A 14,440-nucleotide genomic window follows, 5' to 3' on the forward strand; every position below is an offset into this window, starting at 1 on the left:
GATTTAAAGATAAATCAGAATTGCAATAAATATATATCTTTAAACAGTTTAAGGGAGGACTGAGCGATCACAAATATGTTGAATACCGCCACATTCTTTATGTAGCTGTCCCAAGTCGGGAACTTGTACTTTAGTGGTTTGTGTAGTTGCTGCCTGTCATGTTTGTATTTCGTTTATTTATTATTTTATTTCTCATAAATCCGGCTGATATTTTTTTCTACTGCTGAATAAATTCACATTTTGTCATGTCGGGCCCATTATAGCGGACTATACGACATTTGGGTTTCTCATTGTAACATATAATTTTACACGTCCACGTAATTTGCACTATGGCGGTTAGTTGTCTCATTGGCAATCATACAACGTCCCCTTATTCCTAGATTTGTATTTAGAATGAAAATTGTTTCTAGCTATAAAACACTCCAGCAAGAAATGTTTTTGATTATATTTGACTCGATATGTTCATTCTTTTTTTTAATGTGTGGTAGGTTTATTTCCCGCCTACTACACACCTACTTTTATTCGCATCGTTATCGATTCATACTCACAAACTCGAAAAACTGGTCTTTGATGGTATCCAAGGAAACAAAGTTGTATCGACAAAGTGGTACCGATTCTAAATCCCTTAACCAAATTATTGGTTAAAGCGTATTTTTCTGGGATTCCCAATTGATATATGTTTGTAACCTCTTTTAAAATTTTCTCGTTGAAACTCTGGAGACAAGAATACCAGTTTCCACTGCTGTTTAAGATTAAGATATGAAATATAAAACGTATGACTGTTTTTTATGTTTCAGACACAATAAGACTGTAAAATTGTTATCATTGGTCTCCAGAATAGAGTTTTGTCGTTGGTAATCATATACTACATCTTATTCTTATATGTGTCAGATACTTTATTTGCTATTTTTAATAACAAAACACAGTCCTGAGGTGTCTGTTGGAGTAAATAAAAGTACACTTTATTTACTCCCTCCAATTGCTTTATAAGAAACGTTCTTTCATTTATTATAATTGACGCGGAAATGTGTTGTGATTACCAGGAAGACAACTAGCCACCCGAAATCAAATGACAAGGATGTATAATAGTTTACAATAAGGTCCAGCATTATATAAATATATTACAACATAAAGTACAAAATTCAATAATACTAAAACAAATATTGAACATAATACTGCTATTTAGATAAAAAAAAAAAAATATGCTTGAAAATATGCTTATTTTTTTTACAAAAATCCCAATTAAATTTCATTGTTATAAATTTGTAGACAAACTGTTCTATAAAATACTTCCAGATATCAACACCGTTTATAGCATTCATGTTGTTCAAGTTTTTGGAACCTGACCTGATGCACATAATTAAATGCTTATTGTTGTCAATATAATGCATTGTATGCAATTATCATACAAGTGAGAGGTTCTGTTAAGTTAAACACAAGGTTTAATCCACCACTTTCCGTATAAGAAAATCTCTTTATACTAAGTTTGGAAAATGATATTTGTTTTTCATTTGCGTTTTTTTTTTTTTTTTTTTTTTTTTTTTTTTTTTTTTTTTTGATTTTGCCACTTGTTAAAGGACTTTTGAATTTTCTTAGAGTTAGTTGTTTTTGTTATTTTACTTTTTACATTTAAATATCCCAGAGTCATTTGGTAAAGAACTTTAAACACCAAAATTGCTTTTTATATAATGATTATCTGGAGCGAAAACAACAAAAAGAGATATAAGAAAAAATAAGCTAAGGTTACTTATTTTTTAGTGTAATGAATTCTAAGATAGATAAAATAAACATTTTAATAATGATTCCAATACAATACAGATCAATACTTCTTGCCTTCAATGATAAAACCAGTGTCAACGAAATGTGTCTGCTGTAATATAAAAGGTGTCAATGACTTAATCTCGCCTTCAACAATACCAGTAAAATTGATAAGACATTGAATTCCTCAGGAATATATGCTTGCAATGCGTACGTTGTGATATCAAGATTCAAATAAAATATGCTTGCCTGCAATTTTACCTGTAAAGTTAATAAGACATTAGATTCTTCCAAAAGATATGCTTGCAATGAGACAATATGCACGAAAAATAAAATTTAGCATGACAGTTTCTTGCAATGACACGTAAAGCACCCAGAAGATGTATTTCTAAATATAAGAAAAAAAAGCGATGGATATACATGCCACAATACGTTATTGTATTTTTATGATCTGCACAAATTAATGCTTGTTTTTTTTTCTAAGAGTGTACACTTCATTGATTATAATGTTATCAGGATACGACAATTGAAATGCCAAACAGTTTATCAGCTGTACAAAGACCAAATAAATACAGCAGTAAATTTAAGGGTATAAATAATGGCAACAGTAGTACACCGCTGTTCGAAATTCATAAATCGATTGAGAAAAAAAAACAAATCTTGGTTACAAACTAAAACTGAGGGAAACACATCAAATATAAGAGGAGAACTATAACACAACAGAAACACAACATTGAAATGTTACACACACAGAAACGAACTATAATATAACAATGGACATTTTCCTGACTTGGTACAGGAAATTTTGAAGAAAAAAAATCTCCCGCTTTTATGGCAATGTTAAATATAACAATAAAATGATTATAGGTTTTATGTAACAATCATAGGGAAAATAAGTATGCTTAATATAATCCGTGGACTGTTTCTGATACAAGATTATTGCACTATAATGACATTTTCTCTGATTACAACTTGGATTGTTCATTAAAAAAAAATAAATAAAAAATCTAAAATCCATGTATCATTAAAACGAGTTCAATGAATATTGCTTTTTCATTGCAGATATGGTGTTATATATCGCCGAAATGGACTTGATTTTTTTTTAAAGACGACATCTTTATGAAAACATTATAGTTAATATAGTCAGTAAATGAAAATATCACTTTGTGAATTTATTGCACCAAAAGCAATTTTCTGCTTATTCTTGATCGGGAATAAACGTACAAACTAAATATTTGAAGGGCAGACATGTATAAATATCGAAAACATTGATACTATATGACTAAAAGTAAACTAAAGAGACCTGCCAATTACATCTAAAATTAGCTTTGAGGGTGGAGCTTGAACCATACTTTTAAACAATTTCAAAGTTTGTCTTCGGGAAATTTTTTAAAAAGCATGTCATTAATCTTGTTCATGTCAGCACACTGACTATCATGTTGGATGATCCATTACCTTTTGGGTACAAACAGTCCACCAGCAGTGGTATAGACGCAGTGCTAGAAGATGAAAATATATCCTATTGAATTTATGCGTCCATCATTTTTGTATTTTTAAAATTCTGAACGCATTGGATTGGTAGAGAACTGTATTACTGATAAAATACAACGATGAGACATTAAAGCATGTACAAATCTTGCAACTATTAGTAGATGAACATATTGCTTTATTCGTGTTATGTGCCCGAAGCACTTTTTTACAAAATTTAAATGTTTGCTTGATGAAAATTTTACTAACAAAAAATATCGAACTCAAAGGAAAATTAAAACGGAAAATTCCTTAGCAAATGGTAAAATCAAAAGCTCAAACACACGTAACGAATAGAAAACAACTGTCATATTTCTTCTTACTTTGTACAGCCATTTCTTTGTGTAGAAAATAATAGATTAAACCTGGCAATTTTGAAGCTAGGTTAACCTCTCACTTGTATTACAGTCGCATAAAATTCCGTTATATTGTGTACACAAAATAAAAAGCCATAATTGGTAAAATTGTTAAAGTTGTGTTACGTATCATACAACACATAAGGACAAGACAATTTGAACTGTGGAAATTTTTGTATTTTGCAGATTCTGAATGCATTAGATTGGTAGAAAACGGCCCCCTTAATGAAATACAATGATAAGACCTTTGGAGAATGCACAAAGAGTTTCACTCTCCCAACTACTGAATACGACCACAACCCAAACGAATGCAAAGTAAATGTTTAATTTTGAAAGGTTGTCACAATATCCTTTTTGTAACATAGTCTTGATATCCAACTTTTTTACAATGCAATTGAAAATCTAAATGTCTTCGATATAGGACATTTTAATATTCACTTTTCTTCAATTTGAATAAAGTTTTATGACCATTTCTGCCTACAGAAAGGACAATGCTGGTGGCCTGACACAGACAGAAAAAAATGACCACCTGAAGGTTGAGACTGAAATATTACACCCTTCATTAACTTGTAATTTCCAATGGTTACGCATGGTTATTTACACTTCTGAATCATACTGCACTGAAACAATATTCTGTTCCAACAAAAAACCTCAACATTTTATTTCTACTACAACATTAAATTATACCGTTTGCTTTACTCTAATACGTAGATCTCTCATCACACTGTCAGTAAGAGGGGTATATTTACAGATGATCATGCAAATTCGGGAACACTATTATACCTAATATGATATTCAAGATCACCCAAATTGTGGGAAAATTGTTGACTTTTATCTGCTGTCATTATCACGTTTGGGGTTTAAAGTGAAATTTTTATTTCTTTTATATTAGACATCTGTTGTATAGAGCTCAATCATCATGTTAAATTTCAACAATTTGATACTCAATAAAATAACAAAATAAAATGTTTAAAACATGCGAAAACCTTTTTCTTTTAATGCTTTGGATTAGTTTTTACAACTGTTATAACATTAGAGAAATATATTTGAATATTCAAAATACGGATATTGTGTTATTAAAATTTGCTGTAACAAAATGATTGAAATTATTAAAAATCAGGGAATATATCTTCCTCATGCAAATCTCTTTTGTACTTTTTTGTTTATTATGTTTCTAATGTAAAAGCTCTTCTTTTGTTTTCTTTTTTTTTTTTTTTTTTTTGACAAAATTGGATTTTTTATTTTTCAACCTTGATAATAACTGTAGAGACATTTATGTTTTGTTGTATCGATAGGAAATCATAAAAAATAGATATTCAATATAGACATTTTTTATTGACACGATCTTCAACATTCAAAAAGTATTCAAACAAATACCGTATGTGTATCTTTTATTATGGAAAATATGGTACAGAGAGAAATTGGTACACAAAAACTTGTAAATATTAGACGGACTGAAAAATTTTGATAAACATTAAACAAAATTCCAGAACATTTTTTGTAAGGTTATTGTATTGTCTCAATCAGCATACCCAAGCCCTTGTTCCAGGTTTATCGACATAAATACTTTGTTGTTAATGCTGTTCTGTCATTTACATGAATGCGTTTCAAGCTGTAACCGATAACCAACATTAAAACAAAAGAATTATAATGTTTTTACTAAACACAACCTTACACTACCGAAAACTTTTTTCAAGGGAAATCGGGCAAATCGTGACTGGTCTCGTTCCATTTACGCCAGAACACTAGTCAAATAAATTCCATTAACTCAAAAATCGTAATGTTTAATTGTTATATCCCAATTTGTTAATAAAAAATCTAATTATTTTATTTTTGATAATTTAAACATGTTTTTATGTTTTTATTATATTTATTCAATATGATTTCTTATCTTTTGTATACATGTAAATTTTTTCAGATGCTGTTAATGTGAACTTACTGTTATATTTTCAAATAATTCTTTCCGTATTGCATGACTCTAAATTGCACTATAACCACTAATATTTGCGAGAGAATTTTATAAGACTATTTTTGTATTTTTATAAGGTCTTAAACATTCTTTATAAAACACATGGACTCATTTCGTACCAGCTGTTATTCTAAAGAGGAGCAAACGATACCAAAGGTACATTCAAACTCATAAGTCGAAATAAACTGATAACGCCATTGCTAATCAAGAAAAGACAAACATACATCCGTACACAAAAAAAAACACAACACATAGAAAATGATCCAACAGTGTAATTGTTTTCATATCGTTGACAATATAGTGGAATTTTATGCGACTGTCATACAAGTGAGAGGTTTAGCTAGCAATTAAACCAGGATTAATTGAACATTTTCTTCATAAGAAATTGCATGTACCAAGTCAGGAATAAGACCGTTGATATCCATTGGTTTGATGTGTTTGAGCTTTTGAATTTGCCATTTGGTCCGCTTTCCTCGGAGTTCGGTATTTTTGTGGTTTTATTTTTCATTCGAACAATTACACTTTTAGTCAGTTGTACTTTTGTATCTGTCGGTTCTTGGTTTCTGAAATGGGGCCTAATAAGTGATTTGTAAATTTCTGATTGCAGGGATTCATAAATATTCCGACTACTATGACAGAAACGTGGAATTTCATAACCATGCATCACTTGCACATATAATTTTTTTTAACTGCTCTTCCAAAGGAAGTGAAATCCTTTTTTATCATTAATATTTTATCTTAGTTTGTGTATATTTTTAAATATAAAAGTCTAATAATGTAATAATATAAAAGAAGGACGAAAGATACCAAAGGGACAGTCAAAAGTAGTGTTCTGCATGATAAATATCTTTTCTTTTCCTATTCGAAACAAATCAAAATGCGAGACACACTGGATTCTCAATAACTGAGTGTGTGAGTTTGACTTACATTTTTATAGCGTTGGTTTATGTCAGTTTTTTTAAAAAGACTTCCCCTTTTTGAATTTGCCTTAGGTTTTTTTGCTATAATTTTTACAAACAAAAAATACAATGTATTCTCAATGAAACATATTTCACCAGGTACAACGTTTATATTCCTTCTTTACACGGTAAAAACTTTGGACAACCCAACGAAACAAGATAACAAGTGAAGAGATCCCTTTATGATCATGATAGTTATCAAATGTACCAGGATTATAATTTAGTACGCCAGACGCGCGTTTCGTCTACATAAGACTCATCAGTGACGCTCATATCAAAATAGTTATAAACCAAACAAATACAAAGTTGAAGAGCATTGAGGATCCAAAATTCCAAAAGGTTGTGCCAAATACGGCTAAGGTAATCTGTGCCTGGAATAAGAAAATCCTTAGTTTTTCGAAAAATTCAAAGTTTTGTAAACAGGAAATTCATAAAAATGACCACACAATTAATATTCATGTCAACACCGAAGTGCTGACTACTGGGGTGGTGACATATTTTGTATTATACATTTTACCATTGCATACATTTGCTAAACGTCATAAGCTTTAAGTTTCAGATGATTTTCGTACTGTTCTTTTCTTGCATTTAAAATCCTATAAAAGAAACACCTAACTGTTTGTGTTGTAACTGTCACGAAATAATTGGGATGTTATTACGAAAAGTTGTCATGTTCATTTCTACATCACCCCTATAACACGTGTTATAGTTTTGGTGTCAAACGATATTAATTTATGACAGTTTAACACAAACTTTTTTTCTTCATTTATTACTATTTAATAGTAAAATTCATTTATTGTATAGCCATCAAAATATTATTCAATCAGTTTTCAACTTTGAGTCAAGAGCTATTGCTAATTAAGCCATCAAATAGGTATAAAAATCCCCTTTGTTAATGTCAGCTCAATGACTTTATTAATTTTTTCGAAGATAAAAATGCTCACCTTTTCTTCACGAAGGAAAAGAAAATGAAGAAAACTACCTGGGCATATCTTATAGTGTATCTTTTTATTCTTATCAATACAAATTTTGTCTTGATATCAGAAAAGAAGCATAAAATCTGAACTGGTAGAATAAGGTCATACTCTATACCATCGATCAAAAGAAATATGTTTGGTCCATAGTACCTTTGAAATTGCAGAAACACACGCGATGAACAATAAATTAAAATATAAAGAAGTTAAAAAGAAACAGAAGTTTTTATCTTCTGTAAAATGTTTACCGGAACATCGTTTATTGCGCCTTCCTTTAACGAAGGAAAAAGAAGATATTTGATGTGCATTCGGTCAGTTATGTTATAATTCTGTTACATAAGCAATAAACTCATAACAGATACCGGGCTTAGAATTGTGTACACCAGACGATACGAAATACTCAATTTGGACGCTCGAATAAAAAAAGATAAAAGGCAAAATAAACTACGAGTTGAAGTGCATTGATAACCCCTATAATTCCGAAAGATTTTGGCAAAAATAGCTAATGTAATCTTTTCCGGGGGTGTAAAAGCCTTAGTATTTTGAAAAAATAAAATTTTTGTGAACAGCAAATTTATAATTGAATAGCAGTTATAACTTAATGTTAACGGTACACATTTAGCTGCACCAGATGCGCCTTTCGACAAATATTATTAAATATACTCGAGGTCAAAATATTTGAAAATCAAAGACCTAAATTACAAACGTTGAAAATCTGATCAAACAGAATGCGGATATTGTTTGATTTTTCAAAAAAGAGTACAGCTAAACTCCGGACGAGGAATCGTAATTTTGCATGAGGAAGTGATACTCTTGAATTATAAATGATTTCCACAACACTATAGCAGCAAGTTTGAATCAAACTATATATGTATATTCTGGTATGTAGTTATTTCATAGTATTAACGGTATTAAAAGTGTAGCACCAGATGTGCATTTCGACATTTTATGTATTCAGTGATAGTCAACACCAAACTATCTAACATTCCAATACATAATTCAAACTATTGAGGATCCTTAAGAGCTGATCAATTGCAAAATAACCTAACCTATAGACAAAATCTGGACTAGGAAGCAGAACTCTTTGTAATTGAGGTGTAGTCTGTATTTAAAATGATTCTCAATATGTATAACATCGAATTTAATTTCAAGTTGAAACAAATCCGTATGTTCATAATAAACTCATCATAGATACCAGGATTGGAATTTTATATTTACGCCAGACGCGCGTTTTGTCTACAAAAGACTCATCAGTGACACTCGAATCTAAAACAGTTAAAAAGGGTCAAATAGTACGGTGTTGAAGAGCATTGAGGACCAAAATTCTAAAAGTTTTGCCAAATACAGTCCACCAGTAAATATTGACACTAATATAGTAAAAGTTACGGTTCCGATTGTGCTGCACAACATGCGTATTTCCACAATAATTATCTCTTCAGTAATGCTCGAGTCCAAAATTTTGATTAATAAAACTCGATAGAAACTTTGAAGGGCTACTCAAACCAAAACAGTCCTGACGTTTAGCAATTTCAGTAAAAGTAATTTGAAAGTTGCATGATAGGGATAATTCTATACGAGTTTTAATAGCAAGTTTCAAGACACAATATTTGTATGTTCGTGTCATTAAAGAAGTACTGGTTTCAGGACATCTGGAACTCTAAATGGCTAGCAGTCCTCCAGAAAAGTGACAGATCCCAGTGTTTGTAATAATATAAACGGTAAAATTTACTACAACAGAAGCGCATCTAAACAATCAATGTCTTTTCAGTGATGATCAATGCCAAAATATGTAAAAACCCTAAACCCAAACGTTGAAGAGCGGACCCAACCAACAATGAACTTATCTATAGTCAATTCTAGGATCGGAATCAGAGCTTTGCATGATTGAGATATATTCCTTAATTTGAAAATGATTTTCAAATTGTATTACTGATAATTTCGATCAAACAACATCCGCATTTTTGGCAACATTTGAATGGTGATCCCTTTTAGAAAAGGATCAAGACAGAACGTTGTTTGGATTGAACGTTCAGCTTCTATCTAGAAAAAAAAGATAAAAATAACAAAAATAACGGAATTCCGAGGGGGAAAAAAACCGGAAAGTCCCTAATCAAATGGCAAAATGTAAAGCTCAAACATATCAAATGAATGGATAATAACTGTTATACTTGTGACTTGGTTCAGACATTTTCTAGTAGAAAATTATGGATTATGGTTCTATAGATAGGCAAACATCTCATTTGTATGACAGTTGCATAGAATTATATTAAATTGAAATCGATGTGTGTACAAAGCAAAAAGACATAATAGGTATGTCCTGTACCAAGTCAGGAAAATGGCCATTGTTATATCATAGTTCGTTTTTGTGTGTGTAACATTTTTACGTTGTGTTACCGTTGTGTCGTTTGTTTTCTCCTATATTTGAGTGTGAATTCACATTACTATAAGACGTCGTCATGGTACTTTTCTATCCCAAATTCATGTATTTGGTTTTGATGTTATATTTGTTATTCTCATCGGATTTTGTCTAATTCTTAGTCCGTTGCTGTGTGTGTTACATTTTAATGTTGTGTCGTTGTTCTCCTCTTATATTTAATGCGTTTCCCTCAGTTTTAGTTTGTTACCCCGATTTTGTTTTTGTCCATAGATTTACGAGTTTTGAACAGCGGTATACTACTGTTGCCTTTATTTAATAATATCAAAAATTATAAAACAAATGAAAAATCAGCAATCACGAGTTTCCAGGTATTTAACACATATTTGAGACACAATTTTAACAATTTCCCAAACTTGATAAAAAAAATCAACAATTTATAAAAATTACAGTTTTAATACAGTATAGACATTTTCAATTTGAAAAATAAGCAAAAATCAATTGATCCCCATATTGAGTTATCGCCCTGATTTTTTCTTAAAGTTTGGAAACTGTTTTGAAAAGGTCCTTGCATGAAATTAACTGTTGGAAAATAACCCTATTTATATATTTGATTTCGAATGTATTTGTTTTAAAATCGAAATTCACTTAGTGAGGTAGCTAATTAATGCGCTAACTATTTATAATATATTTCGCGGGGATGTCGTTAGTGCGATGGTTGACTTTAAATAACTATCATGCATTTTAATCGCTTTCGCTAATTCCATTATAGTTATTTATAAAATGAAAAGTGAAGAAAGAAAGTTAAACGAATGATTTGAATTCTTGCTAATAATCTTAATAATCTTTTAGATACGGTACTATAAAATGCAACACAAGTTATGTTAAATTAGATTGTAGGCTTCTCACTTCTGACGATTATTCCATTGTCTATGAGAATTGATTGATATACTCTATCTTTATTATATACACAGAAACGTATATCAAATCACAAGACAGTTGGTGGAGTTTAAATTCCCCGAGGGTACCACCAGCCCAGTAGTCAGCACTTGTGCTGACATGAATTATCATTAATATGGTCATATTTATAAATTTACTGTTTACAAAACATTTGAATTTTTGAAGTACTAAGGCTTTTCTACCTCAGGAATAGATTACCGTAGCTGTATTTGGCAAAACATTTAGGAATTTTGGTCCTCTTCAACTTTGTACTTTATTTGGCCTTTTTCTTTTGTAGACAAAACGCGCGTCTGGCGTAAATACAACATTTTATCCTGGTATCTATGAGTTTATTTGTATATTTTCGCACAAATCGGTTACAAAATTATCATAATTAACATATAAGTAAAAGTGCATTTTACGTAACTCTTCCTTTTAAATATTTCTACAGCTATTTAGATCTTTTTCTCGTGAATTTAAATGTACAGCGTTAATCTTTGACGAAATAGATTTATTTTTAATATTGCATAATTTTAACCATTAAAAAAAATTATGCAAACTTTAAGATCATTAACTCCCATTCATTCGTTGTGCGTGCTCATTATAGATTAATTTTGATTTCTTTATGAAGGATACACTTTGAATTTCCACTTACAAAAATGTGTGCCTAAGTTTTTTCAGATTTTGAATTTTGGAATATTAAAAAAAAAATAATCCTTCAAAGTGCATGTAACCTTCATTTTATGAAAATCGTATTTTATTTTCATCCCTACCCCTCCTCCTCACCCTCCTCCCACCCCCCTCCCCAATTTCAATTCATTCTAAGTTTTTTCAACCGACACTTTTAACTAGTTTCATGTTTAGAAATGGTATTAATTTTTGGAGTATGCAACAATCTAAGTAGTCCAATACCTTGATGTTTTAACTTTAAATGAACCATTATTGAGTGTAATTTGTAATACTTGTAAGACGTGTAAATTATTTTCTTTTAAAATTTAGTGTAAAATTTTACGTGGCCATATCTAAGATATCATGTTCGTAAAGTAGCATATAACTTATTGAATTATTTAGTACATATTAACCGAATTTTTAAAATAACAAAAAAAGAACACATGTATCAATTATCTATATATTTGGAGATATCGTATTTGTGTCCGGCTTTTAAGATGCAGAGCAACGATATATGATTATCGCTTTGCTTGGCTGAAGCGGATATAAAACGGCCTGTACTCCAAATATTTTCATTTAAATATTACCATACTATCTTCTGCTGCTGATGACCTATGAAATGCTATTGAACCTGCATAAAAATACCCTTAAAATTGTAAAAACCTCGAAGAAGTCGCTACAATTTTTATTTATGTAGCATCTATAATATTTCAAAAAACATATCAAAATCGACTTTTTAAGACCGTTTCACGAACTGCATGTTGGAAATACGTCAATGAAATAAACACAACCCACCAACACAAAAAAACAACAAATGTGATCTTTCATTCACTTTTTTATTTCAAGATTATTTTCTTTTAATTGTATTAAATTTGCATATTTTAAACTAGTCTTCCGTTATCTTGCATGTTTCTTGCAAGAATAAAAAAAAATCGTGAAGCATTTAGTAATAAAGTAGTAAAATGAGCAATCGAATGATAAAAAAAAGTAAGTTATAAAAGCGCTATTTCTACGAATCTGTACATTCGCTTTACATTAAACAGCTATTATCAATTGTGAAACAAACAATACAATTATGCAATCTTTCAACAAATCTTGTTTTTATTATTCAAAAATGTATTTCGTTTTAAAATATGTAAAACAAAATTAATTGCTGTAATGCATGTTCAAATGCCGTTAAGAGTAAAATAATTCGTTTCTTTGTGTGTAATAGCGTTGAATATATAATTCTGTTTTATTTTCATTGGAAGTAATTAAGTGTTCTTTATGCCAATTTAATGACAGCACATTAAGACTCTAATTAGCTACTAACAAGTGATATCGAGGCCCACGAACATGAACATGCAGAAGTCGGATATCCGATTCATTTCCGAGACTTACAACTTAAGACAAATTCAAGGAAGAAATGATAACAAAATGTGTTCTAAAATTAATAAGAAAATGTTTAGGAACAAATCAAAAACAAATAATCAAGAAAATTGAACGATATTAGAAACAATTTCTAGTACGTGACATCAATTTGCTGTTTTACCGAAGGACAATTCGTTTAACATTTTACATACCACATCCGGTGCAACAGTCTATTATGGTGTTGATTAATGAAAACAATAGAAAGTTAATAAAAAGAAATTGTTGCTTGCTTAACGTCCACACGGCATATACATGTATGTCATGCATATTGAGGAGAATTGGGGAAAATTTAAATTCCAAATAGAAATCAGTTGACTGTATACAGTCGTATATAATTGACAACTGTCTGCACTATATGTCTATCTCTTAAACTTTCAGAGTCTAAACAGCAAAAGGACGACACATTAGATCTGCCATCAATTTCAAATTCTTAAAAAGACAAAATACACCAAATATTTATCCAAAAACAATAACCAATCTGTTTCCTGACTCGGAACAGGCACATACGTATGTTGCAAGACGAGATTGTTTCCAAAACTTAACTCCTATGCCGACCCGTTTGTTGTGCAACTATCTGGAATAAGAGTATGTACAAAAACTTCACAAAAATCTTGACCCTTTACACAGGTAAGACATCTTTCACAGTTTAGATAGTCATTACTTGCCATCTCTGCACCCGGTGTCACATAGTAAGACAGCACAAAGCGGACAATCTTCTGTATCAATTTTACAAAACCTATATATGACAATCATGGTTTGCAGTTTTATCTAAGAAGACAAACCATTAATTAGAAGGTTTCATTCACCTGCACATGACATGAGCAGTGAAACTGGAAACACTAGAATATGTAATGTGTGCTTGAACTATTATTATATACTAATATATATATAACAGATGAATTCCATTTTATTTTATAATGTATTAGATATGAAGATATTTCTATTGCACACTTTCTCATGTACGCTATGAACCTACAGTTTGAGATGCCAAATGCATGTAAATAAGAGAGGATGGGTTTTGCAAAAAAAGAGAAAAATGCCACCAAAATTTAAAAAAAAACTTTCTGGGATAAAAAGAATGTGAAAATGAAGACCACCCCATTAATACTTCCGCAACAGCTGAGGCCAACCTCCGGGTGCGGGATATTCTCACTGCATTGAAGACCCGTTGGTGGCCTTCGGCTGTTGTCTGCTCTATGGTCGGGTTCTTGTCTCTTTGAAATATTGCCATTTCCATTCTCAAGTTTATTGAATGTTGGAATTGCGTCAATGTAACAATTATATCATTGAAAGTTTAAACTGAATATCCAAAGATAAATGTATCAATAAGAGTCAAGCTACTATTGATGGTCTTGCTACTGATGGTCAAAAATCTTATATACTAAAAAATACGTATGACTTAACTCAATTTAACTAAAGCATCTTCGAAAATAAACCGCAATTTTAATTTGTCGCTATAACGGATTATAACGTCGGCGCTCAAATTTTCATTAAAAGTGACGATT

The sequence above is a fragment of the Mytilus galloprovincialis genome, chromosome 1, assembly GCF_965363235.1.
Source record: "Mytilus galloprovincialis chromosome 1, xbMytGall1.hap1.1, whole genome shotgun sequence".
Taxonomy (NCBI): Eukaryota; Metazoa; Mollusca; class Bivalvia; order Mytilida; family Mytilidae; genus Mytilus; species Mytilus galloprovincialis.